Raw genomic sequence first — 18296 nt, 5'->3', positions numbered from 1 at the left:
CTTATTTTAAAGATAACTACAAAGTCTTTGCCTCTTGGAATTGGATCATACATTTTGAGAGGAAAAACATAACATAAAAAAATGAAGACACTAAATCCTTTAATAAGTGCATTTGTGAGGGGCATAGGATAGAATGGAAATGAACAGATTATTGTTCTTCTCAATTGGAAGAGGCAATAATAATGAAATTAGTCTATCCATTTTCATTCAAAACTCTGTCTCTCTCTTCTCTCTCTCTCTCTCTCTCTCTCCCTCTAGACACACACACACACACACAAAGAGGGGAGAACTCTCAACTTCTTACAAACTCAAACTTCTTATCACAGTAAATCTCACAAATCTGAACCATCCAACAGCCTGTACCTCAGCAGTTTTATAAAGCCATTAACATCAGTATAAATGGTCCCATCGAATGGAAGAGCTCTAAGCAACATTATCTTTGCCAAGTATGACAAGAAAATTTCAATTCTAGTTCACATGCAGTCAAGCTAAAACTATTTCTAACCCACTTGCTTTGGTACTTCTACCAACAATAATCCTGGAATAAAAATGAGCCAACATTGGAGAGGAAAGAATTTGATAGTGACAGCGAATTCACGTCAAAATTTTATTAGAACTCAATTTCACAAACAGCAACAGGTTTGGTTTACCAGCCAGGCCATAGCTTCCTCCTTACTCACTCCTTGTTCCTTCAACTCAAGAACCGGCAACCAAATACACGGGCTGGAGGGGGATCAAATCCACAGATCCTGTCAACAAAATGCAAAGGTTAATAATTTGAATGGAGAATTAAGTACATTTTGTGCCAGAAGATCATGATCTGACACTCTTTAAACTTTTAAGAACTGTCAACATCACTATAACTTGAGTACATTACAGTTTGCTAAACGTTTATGTGAGATTACGCAGCCAGGTTTGCGAATTTATCTGAACAACCAAAATCAGCTTCATTTAGTCAAGGTCATATACAAGGTTAATATTGATAAATATAGATGAAAAAATAACTTAAAAATCATCAATCTGCATTCTCCAAAAGCAATGTAATGAAACTCCATAACCAAGATCAAGAAGATTAAGAATCGAACTTCCAATTGTCCTGATTGAGGTTGTATTGCCTGCTACTGCTATGTTTCATTTTTACACCTCAGGGCGGATTTTCTTCCTTTGTTCTTTATCTCTTGCCCAATATAATTCCTTTTTTGGAAACAGAAGAAATAGGAAAAAATTTTGAGCCACCTCCAGTTTACTTTTCCAACCAGTTTATCCATGACATCATCAGTTTCTTCTCTGGCCTAAGGTCCATAATTAACTCAACGGTTTCCAAGTAACATTAGAGAATAAAGATCTAACAAACAAATGGGTTTAGCCCAAATGACAGCTGGAAATACCATCAAAGAACAAATTAATGCATCAAAAGTTTCTCATTTTGAGTGTTAACCAACAGATAAAAGACGGATAACATTTGGAATTGGTTTCCTTGGACTCTTCAAATGCATAAAATTTCTCTCTGTATGCAAAACTAGATTTATGTATAGACAAAACTCATAATCAGCAAAAGCAACACTAAATTTCATGTATTCGCAGATAGCTGACTAAGAACAACAACCTATTGAACTTTAGAGATGCACGTCCACCTCAATACATTTTAAAATGATCAATCCCAATATATAATGATTGACAATGTGAAACAACTAGTAATAAAAGAGGACGTCCCAATCCACGAGGCTCCCCCTTTGTAAAGGTCAGAGGAGGGTCATTTTTGTATATAATCTTACCTTTTGTTTGCAAAGAGATTATTTCTACAACCCAAACTTGTGACTTGCAAGTCAAAAAGGAGGAACTTTCTTGCCTTTTCTATCACGGCTCACCCTCATGAAATGAGTATTACAGTAAGAGTGTTTACCCCAAATCCTTGCAAAAGCTTCTAAACTCTGGCTATCAACTTTTAAAGCTTGTAAACTCTGAATATCAACTTTTCATATTCCTCCATACATTGGCATACTATCTTTACAAACAGAAACAAAAATAGAAAAATCACATTTCAGAAGTTTGCTTAGAATCAGGAGAATTTTAAGGGACAAAAAAGTTGCTTATAGCATCTTAATGCTTAGAATCTGGATGCTTCTGCAAGAACTTCTTTTTGCACACATCCTCAGGGAGAGTGATCTATTAACCTTGCTAGCAGCACGAGAAAATGTCACAAGTGGGGCCCTGAATGACAACATAGATAGCAACCAGTACCTAAATGTCTTGCATTATAACTCATAATCCAACCATAGAAAATGTCAGTGGACAACTCAATAAAAGAAATCATTGCAAAAAACATAGTTTTTCAGGCTGTTGCAACAAATAAATTTGAGCCACAATCTTTCAACAAATTCTAACCCCCTGGTGCACATAAATCTGTATACTAGAGGGGTGGCTTGTGTTATTCATGTCCAATAAATAAATAAAAAGTTTTAAATAAAGATTCATTGACTGGTGCTTGACAATTACAGTTTAATTTTTATTTTTAGGCAAGATTTTATCCAAATAAATCTTAGAGCAGTGGTAAATTTGTTCACAGATTTGCTATAATTTAGAGATGTCATAAGTTCAAATCTTGTTAACACAATTAAGTTTTATTTTTTTAAGTAAGATATTTGTTGAATTGTCAATTACCATCTAATCTAAAACCTTATGTTGTTAGATAGAGTTAACTTTATCTTTTATATTACTTGTTTTACTCTCAACAATATTGAAAGGTATTTTAGAAATAAGTAAAGCGTGGCAGCCTTTCTTAAGCAAATCACCCCGCATAAATGGCATGGCTCTATGATTTGTAAATGCAGCTTCCGAATGCAATGTCTTGTTTATATTTTAGTTACCATGTCAACCCTTAAAATTAAAGAAATGAGATATACTCTTTTCATGAGTTCAAACTTGCAAGAAGAGGAGATAGAAAAATAGAAAGAAATACCTAAGCCGGATGGCACACAACAACTGCGTTCTGAAACCGTGAATAATAGGCAGTAATAATATGACAACATCAGTTAACTTCAATTCTTTTTCCTTTCTTGTTCTGAATATTGAAGCTCTCCTTTTCTTCATGGACCGTACCGGCCCGATATCGACCCTTGGCCAACAGCCCAGTCTCGGCCCCCAACCCCTGGCCCAATCTCTACCCTTGGCCCATGGCCTAGTCCCGACCCCCAGCCCAAGGCCCGATCCCGATCCTGCATCAGTTTGTAACAATATCATTACACTTGCACGTTGGATATTCCCGCGCCCGCTCAAGATCCCATCCTCATTTATGACAGATCTCATCCTCATTAATGACAAATCTCATCTACATTAATAGTAGTCTCATCGGCACCATGCCGCCACCAAGAGGCTCCGGCACCAGACGTTCAGTCCTATCACCTTACAAGCACACGACGTATGCATGCAAGAGGGCCTCCCCTTCTTTTATATAAACCAACTCTCCCCAGAGTCAAAGTATGTTCTCTTTCTAGCATACTGATACTTTGTCATTTTACTCCCTTACTCACTTGAGTGTTGAAGTGCTTGCAGGTGCCAGCCACCCCCGACAGACCGATCGCCAGAGCCCGTCCCTTGCTATTGCAGGCCCGCCTCCAAGCATTCCTTTGGCCAAGAAGGAAGACTTCATTTAATTAAAACCACTTCATGGACAGTTTTACTAGATGAAAACAAATTCTGATACAAAACTTTCAAATCAATATTGACAATAGAGACTGATCAACAAAGGCATCCCCTGTGGACGAAGTTCCCTGCTTTGCGAGGTAAGGGGAGGGTCATATTTATATGCAATCCCCTTATTTTTTGTTTTTGGGCAAAAAGACTGATCAACAACAAACAAAGAAAAAAAGGCAGCCGAGTGCATGAGACTTTCCACTATGTGATGGTTGGGGGAGAGTCATCTTTATACACAAATTTACCCTTACTTTGACTTTCCAGTCATGAAGGAATAACCTTATCTTTGCTACCAAAACTTACCCTCACTAGACACACAGATTTTTTTTTTTTTTTTTTTTTTAAAAAGGGAACAAAAGCAACCAGTCAAGATGTCTCATAACATCCTTATGATTTATCTGCTCTTAAGGAAACATTGATCTGTAAGTGCTCATAACATCAAGATTTATGCAACATCTCAGTATTATTCAATAAAGACTCCCTACATGACATATGCATCCTCCAACATCTTTTGAGAGTGTAGACTGTTACACATGTGACTCATAGAACCACCCGAACAGAAACGCAAAACGTCATAGTTATAACCACATTTAAGTCCTGTGGATACTCTACACTAAAATACAAGCTTATAATAAGAAATATATTCAAAATGCAAGAGTTTAATTTAATGATTGAGAAAGGTCACAATGATCTTGATCATGTGCTATGAGGTATGAGTGCATAAATTCATCAAATCCAAAATTCCTCTTTTCTTCTCAAGATAATAACATATATATAATGATGCATTATGAACCATCCAGTGAGGGAGAATGAGAGTGAGCAAAATGGAATCTCTATTGAGTCAGGCTAGATATAGAGTCATAGACAGAGAAAGTCAGATGCAACTAGAGATGAAACAAGGAAGAAGACATGATATGATGAAAAACGATACATATTTTTATAGATAGCCATCCAAACAGTAATAATTAATTACATCTTCATTTAAAAAGATAAAATTTACACTTTACTAAATCAAATACAAAACATTTTTCATATTGAGAAAGTAAGTGTAAATAAAGGCCTTCCTGTCTATTTAATACAAATTCTAATAGCAAATATTTTGGCAATTTTAGTTTTGAAAATTCCTTGGTTGTGTTTGGATGGCTCATTTGAAACCATCATTTGGGACTTGGGATTTGAAATTCCAAATCAAATGTTTGGCTAACATTTTATAGGAAGGATTTCGATTGGGTCCAAATGGTAGGATTTCAAATGACTCCACAAGGGGTGTCATTTGGACTAAAATATTTAATTACATATTAATTATAAAATATTTTACTCTCATTCATTAATTACAAGGGTAAATTTCACAAACCACCCTAAGGTTTGCCTATATTGCATTGAATACCCTTATGTTTTTAAAACTAGCACTGACCTCCCTTGTCTTTTGCAGAATTGTCCCTCTTTTTAAACCATTCCTATCTAGTTCCTCTTTCTCTCTCCTCATCTCTCAATTCCTCTCGTGTATTTTTCTCTCTCATCTTACTTTCACGTTGATATTTCGTCACCAATTAGGGATTTCTTTCAATAGAGCAAGTTGGAGATGGAGTTCCAGATCATCATGATGGGGAAGATAAAAGGGTAAGGCCTGAAAAACCAACACTTGGTGGATCAAGACAAGGAACATGAGGTTTTTAAAACATTTTCAGAACAAACGCACAACGGCCCTTGCAAGACCCAATATAAGTCATCCACATGCGCTAAAAACAAAACCATCCATAGGGGATTTCGTAGAAATACCTCTAGGATGATTTGTTACTGTCGGATGCCCACGAAAGCTGCTCCAAAGGATCTCCACGTACCTACAAACCGGGTAACCAACCTGCCTCTGCAAACAAAGAGGACCTAGGACCTAGTTCGTCCACGCCCAAGCTACCACCAAACCCTTCACCAGAGCACGGCTAGCACCTTCTTGGTGAATGTGACACAAGGCTGGAGCGGTTCCAAGGATTGCAAGAAGCTGTCCAACAGCAAAGAACCAAAACAAGAGAAGCAAACAGCAAGGCTAGGAGGAAGAACTAATCCAAGAGTTTGCAACCATGAAAAATCGAAAGGGAGCAACCAAGGAAGAAAAAGAAGCGGCCGAGAGGGAACTGGAAATCTCTCCAAGCTTCTCAGTTCTTCCGGACGTCCTAGTGGAAGCTCAACCATCTCCACTCAAATATATATATATATATATATATATATATGTACTTCTAGTGACTGAGATTTGGGGCTGAGGCGAAATATAAAAATAGGTACCTGAATCGTAAAGTACTTTTAAATTTTATTTTTTTATAATAAGTTAAAATAAATAAATATTTATATCATATTAAAGAATAAAATTAAATTTTTTCTAAATTATCAATTAAAAACTACACAGTTTTAGAAGCAAAAAATTCAATCAAGTTTACATAATCAAGTTGTTCGAGCATTTTTTTTTCAATAGACAACATAGCCAATCCAATACACACTTAAGCAATATTAAGCAATAATAATCTTAAACTTAATTTCTATATCTAGACTTGTAATAATAAAAAAAAAAAAAAATGAACAAGGCATCTCTAGACTCTAGTTCTATTTTCTAAGAAGAAAACAAACAGTTATCATGTATATAAACAAAATGAAGATATCAATAAAATTAAATTTTCTTTTGCCAGATTCAGCCAACATCAATAAAATAGACATAGGCAAGCTATCAAATAATCCAAATCTCCGAATGTATCATAATTTTCTTTCATAAACGAAATGAAATGAAAGAGAAACTAACCGCTAAAAGTTGAATGAAGCTAAGCAGATTTAGATACTGAAGTTAGGGCTTTTGAGAAGCAGATTTGCTTCAAAGACAAAGATTGAATCTAAGGCAATGAGCGACGGAGAGCGAGGCAGGGCAGCGTGAGCGAGCCACCGCTGACCGGCCACGAGGGCGAGCGTTGAGCGACCATCGACTGAACACAGCAGCAAGAGGCGAGCCCAGCGAGGGCGAAGGCTGACGGAACAGAGAGGCGCGAGCGATGGACTAGTTGAAGGCAAGAGCGAGGGCGAGCCATCGATGGCGAGGGCGAGTCGGCAAGGATGAGGGCGACGAAGGGAGTGACAGAGAGCGAGAGAGGGCAGGAAAAGCGAAAGCGAAAGAGGGAGAAGGGCAGGGTGAAAGCAAAGCTTGCAGAGGGAAAGGGTAGATCGTGGGCGGCTGGGCCCTTTCCAAAAGAGGGGTTTCCAATTTATGGGCCCCCTAAATAGCCAAATTTTCATGGGCCCTGAGGCAACTGCCTCATGGGCCTCATGAAAGGTCCGGCCCTGTGTACTTCATGGGAAGTTGTGACCAACATAAATGGTTGACATTGGATTAGAAACGGTCGACAACCTCTTAATAACCAGTCAACAGGTTGTGCCAACAGCCACCTTTAAAACTATATATATTACACTTTGCCCCATTATTATCCAATAATAGCCTTTTTCACTAACACTTAATGAAACCAAAGCCCCATTAATTCTTAAAGGAGTGTCTTGCTAACATTTAGCAGTCTCCCATATCGTTAGATCTAACAAGTTAACGCTTAACCCAATCGACATCATTAAACACGTTAATGAAGAGGAACATGTTTACAACGATAGATCACTAATCGGCACAACACTCGGTGTGTGTGTGACTTTCTAGGTTCATAGCCATATAGCAGACAAGACACGTCAACCCTTTAATGCCGGTTAAACGCTTCAATCTACTAAGAAAATCTCTCCAAATCCCCATAACATCTTGAAAGATCCTAAATATCCCCTAGTCAGGACTTAGGATGATCTTAAAAGAAACGAATGTCTGAACTTCAGATGAACCTATTAAGGTTCTTCAATTACCGTGTTCTATAATCCTTCCATTATCTAGCATCTCGACTGAGTGAGAGTCTTGGATTGATTAAACTCACAGAACTCGATAACTATGTCAGATCTAATATGGTATGATCGAGGTAGCATCTCAGAACAACTTCCGACATCAGTAACACTTTACCAATCATGCTCACCCTACTCAGAGGTTTACTAACCACAACAACCTAAGACCACATAGGATGTTCACCCCCAATTGATGGAGGGCAATGGATCCTATTAGCGAACATCTGCCTCCATACACTATTGCCCAAATATCACACAGAAAGCATTCTCACATCTTACTTAGGATGGTTCCACTCGATGGAAAATCTCCGACACCAATGCACAAGACGACTCTATCACCTCCAATCAGATGACTAAATACATAATTGAGAACCAGCGACAGATCATTAATCCTTAAACCCATGTGATCCGTCGCAAGCGTCACATTCAATAGATATTTGACTAACACCCACATACATGTCTACTATTTGCATCTCATGCAAGATGACATATGATTCACCACCCATACTCATTAGCATCTCATGCTAAATAATGGTAGTAGCACACACGGTGGTCCATAATGGATTAATCATATTCTCCTTTTGAAAAATCTCAGGATTGAGAATTCATTTAAGACAACCTGAATTAGAAATATGTATCATGTCATTCTTAACACTTAAGAATCAGATCTCTACTAGAAAATTTATGGACTCATTCATAAATGAAAACGGATAATATGAATGAAGATATGACCTCATATATAATATTACATATGTTACAAGATTACATCATCAATACCAAACACATACATCACATGTAATGTAAATCTAACATTAAAAACACTAACACTAATAAAAGAAACCCTATCGCAGTGATTTGGAACTCCATCACGATGAGGAAGAAACCCCATTGGTACTGGTTTTTAGCCTTTAAGAGAGAAAATAAGGGATGACACAAAGGAGAGGGTGGTGGTTTAGCTATGGCGAGGCAACAAAAATGGACAGTAATAGCGATATTTCACAATGATGGTAAGTCTTTATCTCTCTCTCTCTCTCTTATACGATGAAAAAAAACCCTACTATTGCCATTGAACAATAAGATCTCCCTCCCTCTCTTTTTCTTTTTCTCTTCCAAAAAGAAAAAACCCTATTATTACCATCGACCAACAAGATCTCTCTTTTTCTCTCATGAAATCAAATAAGCCCTTATCGGTTATCAATTGCAATTGGTAGTATGGTGGCAGCAACCAACGAGCCCATTCTAATGTGAAAATGTATTGCTTGTGTTTTTTTTTTTTGTTTATAATTACAATGTAGAGAGAGAAATTGGGTATTTTTGAAATTTGAAAAAGATTAACTATCGTTGGTGATGTAGTTAGTGAATTTGCACCAATAAAATTTGTTGAAGGTGTATGGTACAACGATTGATCTGAGCTCATCTCTCCTTTTGCTTTTTCTTTAAGTTACTCACAATTACAAGTAGTTAGTGAAAGGCAATGATTGTGCACACTAACGCTTAGTGACAGATGAAAGAATATAGAACTAATTTTTAAAACTGTTTAAAAAACTAAACAAATAAGCAGCGAAAATGGATCGTTTCTTGCATGACACAGTGATAGCATCCATATGCATATAATAAAACATAACCATATAATATGGAAATATAATAAATGGTAACTTTTACCTCAGGCTCAAAGAACATGCCAATTGCTACTGTTGCGGGTTTAACCAGAATACTTCGGCCTCTCAGTTGAGCTCCTGAAATCCCATTACGTACTAGCTCACGAACCAACTTCTCAAACCAGCTTTGATACATGTCCTTGGCTAACCAAGCCACCCCTACAAGCATAGGGGACCAAGTCAATCCACCTATAGGCCACATTGGAATCCTTCGTGGGACTTGTGCTAAGACCATCTCAAATGAAGGTGAAAAGGAGTTGGGATTGTTCTTCTAATTGGTTGTCCATCTCATGGACCTGAAGCGGGATATAACAAGGGCTGCAGTTGTAAATCCACTGAAAACTTGTCGAAAATCACAATCGTTGTCACCATTGACAACTCTTGCCAACACAGCTGCTGGAACCGCTAGAGAATGAACCACGACCGTCACTGCCTGCCCACAACAACCCACTACCAGTTGCTGACAACACTTGCCGACGCTAGAGAGCTGTTTTCCAACTACCCATATTAGTCATTTGCAACAGCCACAACAAACTCCTTCATCGGATCTGCATACTATTGTCCATTCTTTCGGCTATTAATTTCTCAAGATGTTTTCGTCCATTAACGTTTCTCCAAAAAGCTCTGTGTGACACACACAGCCATACGATTGCAACTCCTTGCAATCTCATCTTTTTCTCACAGAATCTTTGAACACCTATTGCAGTTAAATATAATATATCGCATATATATATATATATGTGTGTGCACGCAACAGATGAAGCCAAGAAAATGGAGAAACAAGGAGCTCCCACTATCTTTCGATTTAGGCAACGTTTGTTAAAATGAGTAAGATAAGGTTATAATATTTTTCAGACCAATATATGGAATGATCAAGATAAGGCTGGAAAATATTTCTAAATTTCTATCAGACTATTTGTTAAATTTTTTGGAATCTATTGAGAATTGTATTTTTTTTTCTATATGTTTGTTAAATGCATATGATAAGTACTGAGATAAGGATTTTTTGTTTTTATCAAAATATCCCTATTACCAAATTCATTCAAAACTATATGTTAACATCAACAACAAATTTATGATTAAAATAGTGTTTTATGGTTAATGTGAATTGTTAAAAAATTAAAATTAAAAATAATATTTTATTTTCTAAATCTATGTTCAAAAATAAATTCTAAAAAGACTCTGAAAGTAAAAAAATTATTGGTAGAATTGCAATAATTCCACTTAGATAATTAAAAATTGTCAAAATATATTTTCATAATAGATAATAAAATATAAAATTGAATATAATAATTTAAAAAATTAGTGAAAGGAATTTATATTAGATAATATATATATATATAGAGAGAGAGAGAAATTTAAATTTTAAAAATGTATTAAATGACATTAATTATCATACGAGGGGTATATGAGTAATTTAGGCTTATTTATAAAATATTAGATAAATTTATTTGTAGAAAAGTCAAATAAGAAGTCACGTGAGAATTTTTTCAGAAAAGGTCAAATAAGTTTAACAAACATGTTAGAAAGGACAAGCATTCAGAATGCTTCCCGTATATGACATTTTTCATTCCATATCTTGATTAACAAACACTATCTTAACATATATCATATATATGTATTATTAGAAGCCAAGACAGAAGTTAGAGGTTGTTTGGCTTACCCTTTTTAAAACTAACTTATAAGTTGTTTAACTTTTAAGTTATGTAAAGTTTAAAAGCTATGTAGCGTTTAAACTAATAACGTGTTTGGATAAATGTACTTTAAGCTGTCATTTATGTAATTTTGTATTTGGTTTGAAAAAAATGATAAGCTACTAGAACTTGATAAAAAAACTAAAATAGATATGTTATTGAATAATACAAATAAAATGTATAAAATACTAATTTTTAATAAAAATAAATAATAAATTGATGTCTAACTGATAAAATTTTACCATTAGATGTTGATAAATTATACACAATTATTAAAAACTATATTAATACAATATATATGTTAAATATAGTGGTTGTTATATATATATACATATACACACAACAATGAGGGAGGACGTCGATGATGGAGGTGCCGGCAACGGATGACGGGGACGAACATGAAAAAGACAGCGATAGAGGCTGGAGATGACGGTCGCTGGGAATGGGTTTGGAGGTAGCAATAGATGGGGATAGGGCTGGAGGCGACAACCAGCGGCTGCCATGGAGGAGATGGAGGCACTGACAGTGACGAAAAAGCTGGGGATGGGTCTGGACCGAGAAAAGGCAAAGAGAGGAGAAGGGATAGAGTGTTTAAATATATAGAATGTTTGAGGGTAAATTCGTCATTTGCTTGGTCAACGCAATAAGCTGCTAAGAGCTTGTTTGGAAAAGTTAAGGGAATGAGAGCTTTTTGAATAAGCTGCTAAAATAGTTTAAAAGTTGGGTAACGTTTAAACTCTTAAATTTTAACAAGTGCGTAACAAAATAAGCCAAGTAACTTATAAGCTAAGATTGCGTTTGTTAAAATGAGCAAGATAAAGTTGTATCATGATAAGGTTATAATGCTTTCCAAACTAAGATATAGAATTATCAAGATAAGACTAGCAAACATTCAAATGTTTCTATCAGACTATATGTTAAATTTTTTGGAATCTAATGATAACTGCATTTTTTCTTTTCATATGTTTATTAATGCATATGATAAGCACTAACATATCCCAAGAATATGATAAGCACTAAGAATTTTTTTATCAAAATATCCCTATTACCAAATTCATTCAAAACTATTTGTTAACATCAACAAGTTTATGATTAAAATTAACTACACAATTGGCAAACTAAAATTTTTCCCAAGAATAAATATCATACTCTATTATAAGAATGTAACAAAATCAACAATAAGCAAATAAAATTGAAATATAAAATATATTTTTTTATAAAAAAATCAATATTTAACAATAAATCAAAATAGTCATTACCTAACTTTGCCAAACAGTTCATATCCCAATTCAATGTTTTTTACCTAAAAGTATTTCATGTGAAAACAAACGGAGCTTCATATATATTTTCAACAGTGATAAATCTTCATTTTTGGTTGAAAAACTAAGACTAACATATAAACTTCTTACGTTTTTGCAATAAGAAAATGAAACATTTTCCAGTACACTAGCAAACAGCCCAATCTCCTGCATTGATCTAAGATCATAAACTTACAAAAACTAAAAAGATATGATGAACACACAGACTCAAACCCTTTGTTGAAGGACATAACAGCAACGATAATGCCACGGCGGAGGCGACCACTTTGAGAAATATTTGAACAAATAGAAAAGAACAAAGGCCTCGGCGGAGGCGACCACGATAGGTGAAATAGGCTGCGGCAGAGGCAATGATCGGAGGCGAAGTTAGTTGCGGCGAAGGCGACGATCGGAGAAAATAGAAAAAGATTTACAGAAAAAGAAGATGAATAGGAAATGAAGATATACAGGAAAAGAAGATGAAAGAAAGGAATATGTACAGGAAAAGAAGATGAAAGAAAGATGATGAACAGCAATGAAAACAAAAGAAAAGAAGATAAAGCAGGTAAAGGATGTTTCACAGATAAAGGCTTTATATAAGGGCATATGTATGATTTTCATTTATTCATAAAATATCAGATAAATTTACTTGGATGGTATGGAGACGAGATAAATTTACCTATAAAAAGTAAGATAAGAAGTTATGTGATGATTTTTTTAAGAATAATCAGATAAGTTTAATAAAAATATTAAAAATAATAAAAATTTAAAATATATCTCATATATTAATTTTTCAATCTCATATTTTAATTAATAAACATCTTAAGAGCAGCTTATAAGTGGTCAAATCGGTAGGCAACACCCTCTTAATCAAGGAAAAATGGGTTGTTGTGCTGCTGGATGGATAGGTGAAGAAGGCAAGAGACAAGAAAAAGAATCATATTAGATGTACATCCATTTTGTACATCTTGAATTACATAAGGAGGTATTATGACCAAAATATCCTGCGTCTCATATACGTCTCACGCGCTTCTATGCGTCTCATAAGGGGTATTTTTGTCATAATACCCCCTTATATAGCTCAAAATATATAAAATGAATGTACCAATAGCATTTTCTCAAGAAAATGGGTGGGCAACGAGAGAGGCTGTTGCTATCTTCTTAATAATAATCTTATACTTATAATATATATATATATATATATGTCCCGATCGGCAACCAAGGTGGGGGAGAGAACTTTTCTTCTTGTAGGCCACTGCAACAGCCCACTGCCCCCACCGTATTCAAGTGTCCCTTCACAATTTGCTTTTTCAATTTGAGATGGATTTTTACTTTTCAAAGCCAAATCACCCATTTTTAATTAATTAGTTTTTATAACATAATTTGTATATAATAATTATATATACATTAATATTATACAAAAATTAATTATAGTGAGAGCATTTCTCATATTTAATATCTCATTAAAATCTCATTATCTCTTAATGATGTTTTTATCAACCATTAACTATGATAATTTAATCCCCATTAATTCTTAATGGTGAAAGAACAGTCTACCAGCTTAAATTCATTAATCCAACGTGTTACTTATTTAGGGTGTGACCTTTTAATATCCTGATCGAATGAGAGCCATTAACTGATTAAACTCATAAAATTTGAAAATTATGCAAGATCCAGTCTGAGGTGATCGAGATGATACATTAGAACTTCTTTTGATATCAAAAAACTCTTTCTGATCATGCATGCCTTGGATAAGAATTCTGACAATCATTTACTGACCGAGATCACATAGTATGTTCACTCTTATCTGATGGAGAACAATAGATCCCATCAGCGAGTATCTGCCTTTATATACCACTGCACAAAGATCACACACAGAGCATCTCTACCTCTCACTCTAGATGGTTCTACTTAATAGTAATTTCTTGACATTAGTGTACAAGACAACTCCATCGCTTCTGGTCAAAGGACCAAATTGACAATCGAAAACTAGTAACAAATCATTAATCCTCTCAACCATATGATATGTTATAGGTGTTACATTTAGTAGATCTTCAACTAACACCTACCCACATGTCTACTATCTTCATTTCATGCAATATGGCATGTGACTCACCATTTTTTATTATTAACATCTCATATTAATCAAAGATAGTAGTCCATGTGCTACTCCGTAATCGATTAATCTTAGTCCTCTTCAGAGAAATATTAGGACTAGAAATACTTTTAAGAAATCATGTGTTATAGATCTTTGCCACATATTCTTAACAACTTAAGAATGAAGATCATTAGGATATCTAGAGATTCATTCATATATAAATAGAGAGCTATGAATAAAGATATGACAATTTAAATAACAAGAAGGATTATATCATTAGGCCTAATCTGTAACACCCTGCTTTCCAGGGCATTAAAATATATGTTAGGATTTTTTTTTTTACACCAACATAAATTAATAATAAATCCTCAACATAACCTTTATATATAACACTCTCAACCATAGCAAAGGAATGATACAATTTAAACATAAGCGAAAGCAAGATCAGAACCCGCATGAAACCTCAAAAACATAATTTGGGTTCATAAACATCATTTACCCAACACATTTATTTAAAATCTAAATAATACAGCCGAATGAAATATATGGTCATAGCCCCACATGAGACCCACAAAATTTTCGTCGCGATTATGCCTCGATCACCTCCTTGCCATTCCGGTCGCTTACCTTGTCTAGAATGTGGAATATTCGAGGGATATAGTCCAATATTAGAAGATGAAATCTTCTAAGTGAGGGTTAGATAAGCATGAATGAATAAATGATGCATGGACATTTATAAACAGATACCCTTAGTGTAACTTTCCTGGCCTACTAGTCTGGCACGGAACCCTAAGTAAAATCCCGAACCTCTGCAGGACAATCCTAACGTTGTTCCACCAATTGCCCTTGGGGAATTACAGCTACACTCTTAGGGCGACATCCCAATCCCATGCACGAGTTTTAATATAATAATAATATTGTGCCAATTGCCCTTGGGAAATTACGGCTACACTCTTAGGGCGACATCCCAATCACATGCACGAGTTTCAATATGATAATAATATTGTGCCATGTGAGTATCACAATTTTCCATGCAATTAGAATATAAAAAAATATGACGAAGATGATCATAACATACATAAATATCATGCATAGAAAGGTATTCATGTTATGTACGGATTATAAGGACAAGCCACTCACATTTCACACAAAATTGAGATACCTCGAAAAGCGTGCAAACTGCCTCAATTTGCGTGCCAACTTTGAAATTCGCACCAAATGTTTCACCTCAGGTCCAAAAGCACCCTAGGCAAGATATTTATTTAAATAATCAATAAACACTATTTTTCCTCAATTTTCTTGCAATTTTCTCTATTTTTCTTCAATTTTTCCTTACTAATATTTCAAAATAAATAACTACACCTATTTTTCTCCAAATATTTTTACATGAAAAATCACCAAATAATTTTCTAAACATTTAAAAAAAAATTACAGAAAAATACAAGGCCGCACGCGCCGGCTCGTGGTAGGGCGTTTGAGACTAGCGCGTGGAGCCCACGCGCCGGTTATCTTCTCAGGCGACGGCTTGCCGAAAAACCTGGATTTTTATACCACGACGAAGCCTATGATGAATCTATCCTAATGGTACCTAAGATGGCTCAAAAGGAGGTCCGAAAGTGCCTTAACTTGAAGCTCGAATTCTCGGCCAGGCGGACCGCCTAGGGTTCCAGCGAAACTTCTATTCTCCTTCGTTTCTATTCCGTTGCTCACCAAATGCTCCAGATATGATCTTAAACCTATGGGCAACAAAAGCCTTCTATTCTTGCCTCTCAATTCGTTCAAAAACACCTTCAATTTGAGCCTCCAATCTTTGAAATTTTCTGCCATCAATGTGCTCTATTTATAGGCGATGTTGAAGCTCCAAATAGCCTTGGCTGCCTTGCCCATTTCCTTAAGCGTCTTCACCGCCCCTAGATCGACCTAAAAGCATCAATAATCAACTACAAAAGCTAGTTGCAGGGCTCGACTTTTCGGCCAGCTTTTTTGGTCGATTTTTTCAAAAATTCAGCCACTCCAGTGGCTATTGTCGGCTCATCATCACTCCTTGGCCCTCGCTAACCATTGACCATGCAACCCCAGAAACTTTCAGCGCCCCCTCGTGGCTTGGTCGGATTCCATAGCCAAGATTTTCATTTTTTTGCACTTTTGCCCCACTACTTTGGTTTTTTTTCTATTTTGGATTTTCTTCACAAAAGCCCCTCAACTTTTGAATATTTCCCTTAGGTCCCTCAAATTCTAATCTTTCCATTTCTCCCTTGAAACTTTCGAAAAATGTCATTTTGACCCCTACCGACAATTTTGAAAAATTACACTTAGCCCAAATTTTCGTTTTGATTTTAAACCTCTTGGTTTCTTCCAGAAACTTTAGAAGGGTTGTCCTACTCGATGAACCGGAGCTTCCCAAGGCTTTCGATACCTTCTCAAGAGTCTCCTACGATAATTCGATTTTTTAGCCCGATCCATAGCTGTACCGAAAATAGTTTTTGATTCGATTTCTTTTGGTCTTAAAAATCCTGCCTTGATATACTCGTTAAAGGTGTTCCCTTTTCCTTAGACATTTAAGCTTCAGGGTTCTCCCTTCAGCTGATTCGGTAAATTTTTCGGGCTTTTCAGATACCTATTTTCCCTGAATTTCCATTTTTCCTTTAAAATAACAACCCAAAGTTCTTGAATATTACACAATCACTATAAAAAAAATCGGATTTTAGCATCATTTTTTTTTTTTTTGCATTTTGCTGTGATTTTGAAAATCGTGACAAATACAGCTGTCGCAGAGCATTTACTAACAATTTTCAGCACCCGCCGCAAAAAAAATGTCATTTTTTGAGGTGATTTAAGAACCGTCATGAAATAATAGATTTTGCGGTGGTTGGTAACATTTAGTAGCGGTTTTAGAACCGTCACTAAAAAATGCTAAAATCATTGAACTTTAGCGACGGTTTTGAAATCGTTGTTGTTTTCTACACGCGCATACGCATGGCTTTCGGTCATGCCTTGTCGCACGCTTGCGCATAAGGGCCATGTTACTCGTTTAGTCGCCCACGTGCTTGCGCACCTTGCCGCCCTGCGCGCCACATGGCAATGCTAAAATTTTATTCTAGCTGCTGCCTTGTTTGGATTCCAGGACCTCTTGTACGCGCATGTGCGCGTGAAGTCAACTGATCTCCAAAGCCTTTTTGTTATGTACATGCGCATATTAATTATATACTAATCTAACCACTATTTTCTAGAATTATATTTTATATTTTTTTAATATAAATTAAATAAATAAATTAATTGATTAAAAAATAAAATGAAGAGTTAACATATTTTTTTAAAATTTCTTTTTATAAATTATCAAAAAAAATTATATTTATATTTTTTTAATTATTAAAATATTTTCTAAATTTTGAGGCAGTTAATTTTTTAATGAATTTTGCTACGGTTCTTCAAAACGGTCCAAATGTTAATTTAATTTAATTATTAAATTATTTTGTAAATTTAACGATGATTTTTTGAAAACCACCTCAAAATTTAATTTTAAAACTTAAAATTTTTAAATTTTGCGATAGTTTTTAAAACCGCCGCAAAATATCGATTTTTTTGTAGTGAATACTCATACTAGATGTTATCTAAATATAACATTAAGGCACTAATATCAACAATTAGAGGAACTATGCAGGGCACTCCTGGTGTTGCCCTCATATGCTTAAGTCAAATCAAAGAGAGTTTTTTTTTTTTTTTTTTAATTGTGAGAGATGGAATAGAATAGAACATCCTATTATTGGTGAAATTATCCTTATATATGCTTTTCATATAAGGCAGTAATACTTCCTTTTACAATTCCACCCCTTGTTCTTTGTTACTTTACATAACCCCCGACTAATTAATGTGACAATTGATTTACTCTTGCCCTTATTAGGGGTCCCCCACTTTTGAAGTTCAAAATTTGAATAGAGAAAGTAAAGAG

At 35.2% G+C, this 18296-nt stretch overlaps 1 long non-coding RNA gene across 1 annotated transcript; it reads right to left on the bottom strand.

Moving 5' to 3' along the window:
* Positions 1-254: 254 nt before the first annotated feature.
* On the bottom strand, positions 255-5873 carry LOC127797928 (uncharacterized). The gene is made up of 3 exons (XR_008022304.1): positions 5473-5873; positions 2960-3624; positions 255-749 (listed from the first exon to the last, which is right to left on the bottom strand). It is a non-coding gene; the product is annotated as an uncharacterized LOC127797928 (long non-coding RNA).
* Positions 5874-18296: the final 12423 nt, after the last annotated feature.

This window comes from Diospyros lotus, chromosome 3 (genome assembly GCF_014633365.1).
Source record: "Diospyros lotus cultivar Yz01 chromosome 3, ASM1463336v1, whole genome shotgun sequence".
In the NCBI taxonomy this organism is placed as follows: domain Eukaryota; kingdom Viridiplantae; phylum Streptophyta; class Magnoliopsida; order Ericales; family Ebenaceae; genus Diospyros; species Diospyros lotus.
This window is presented reverse-complemented; position numbering and strand designations above follow the sequence as displayed.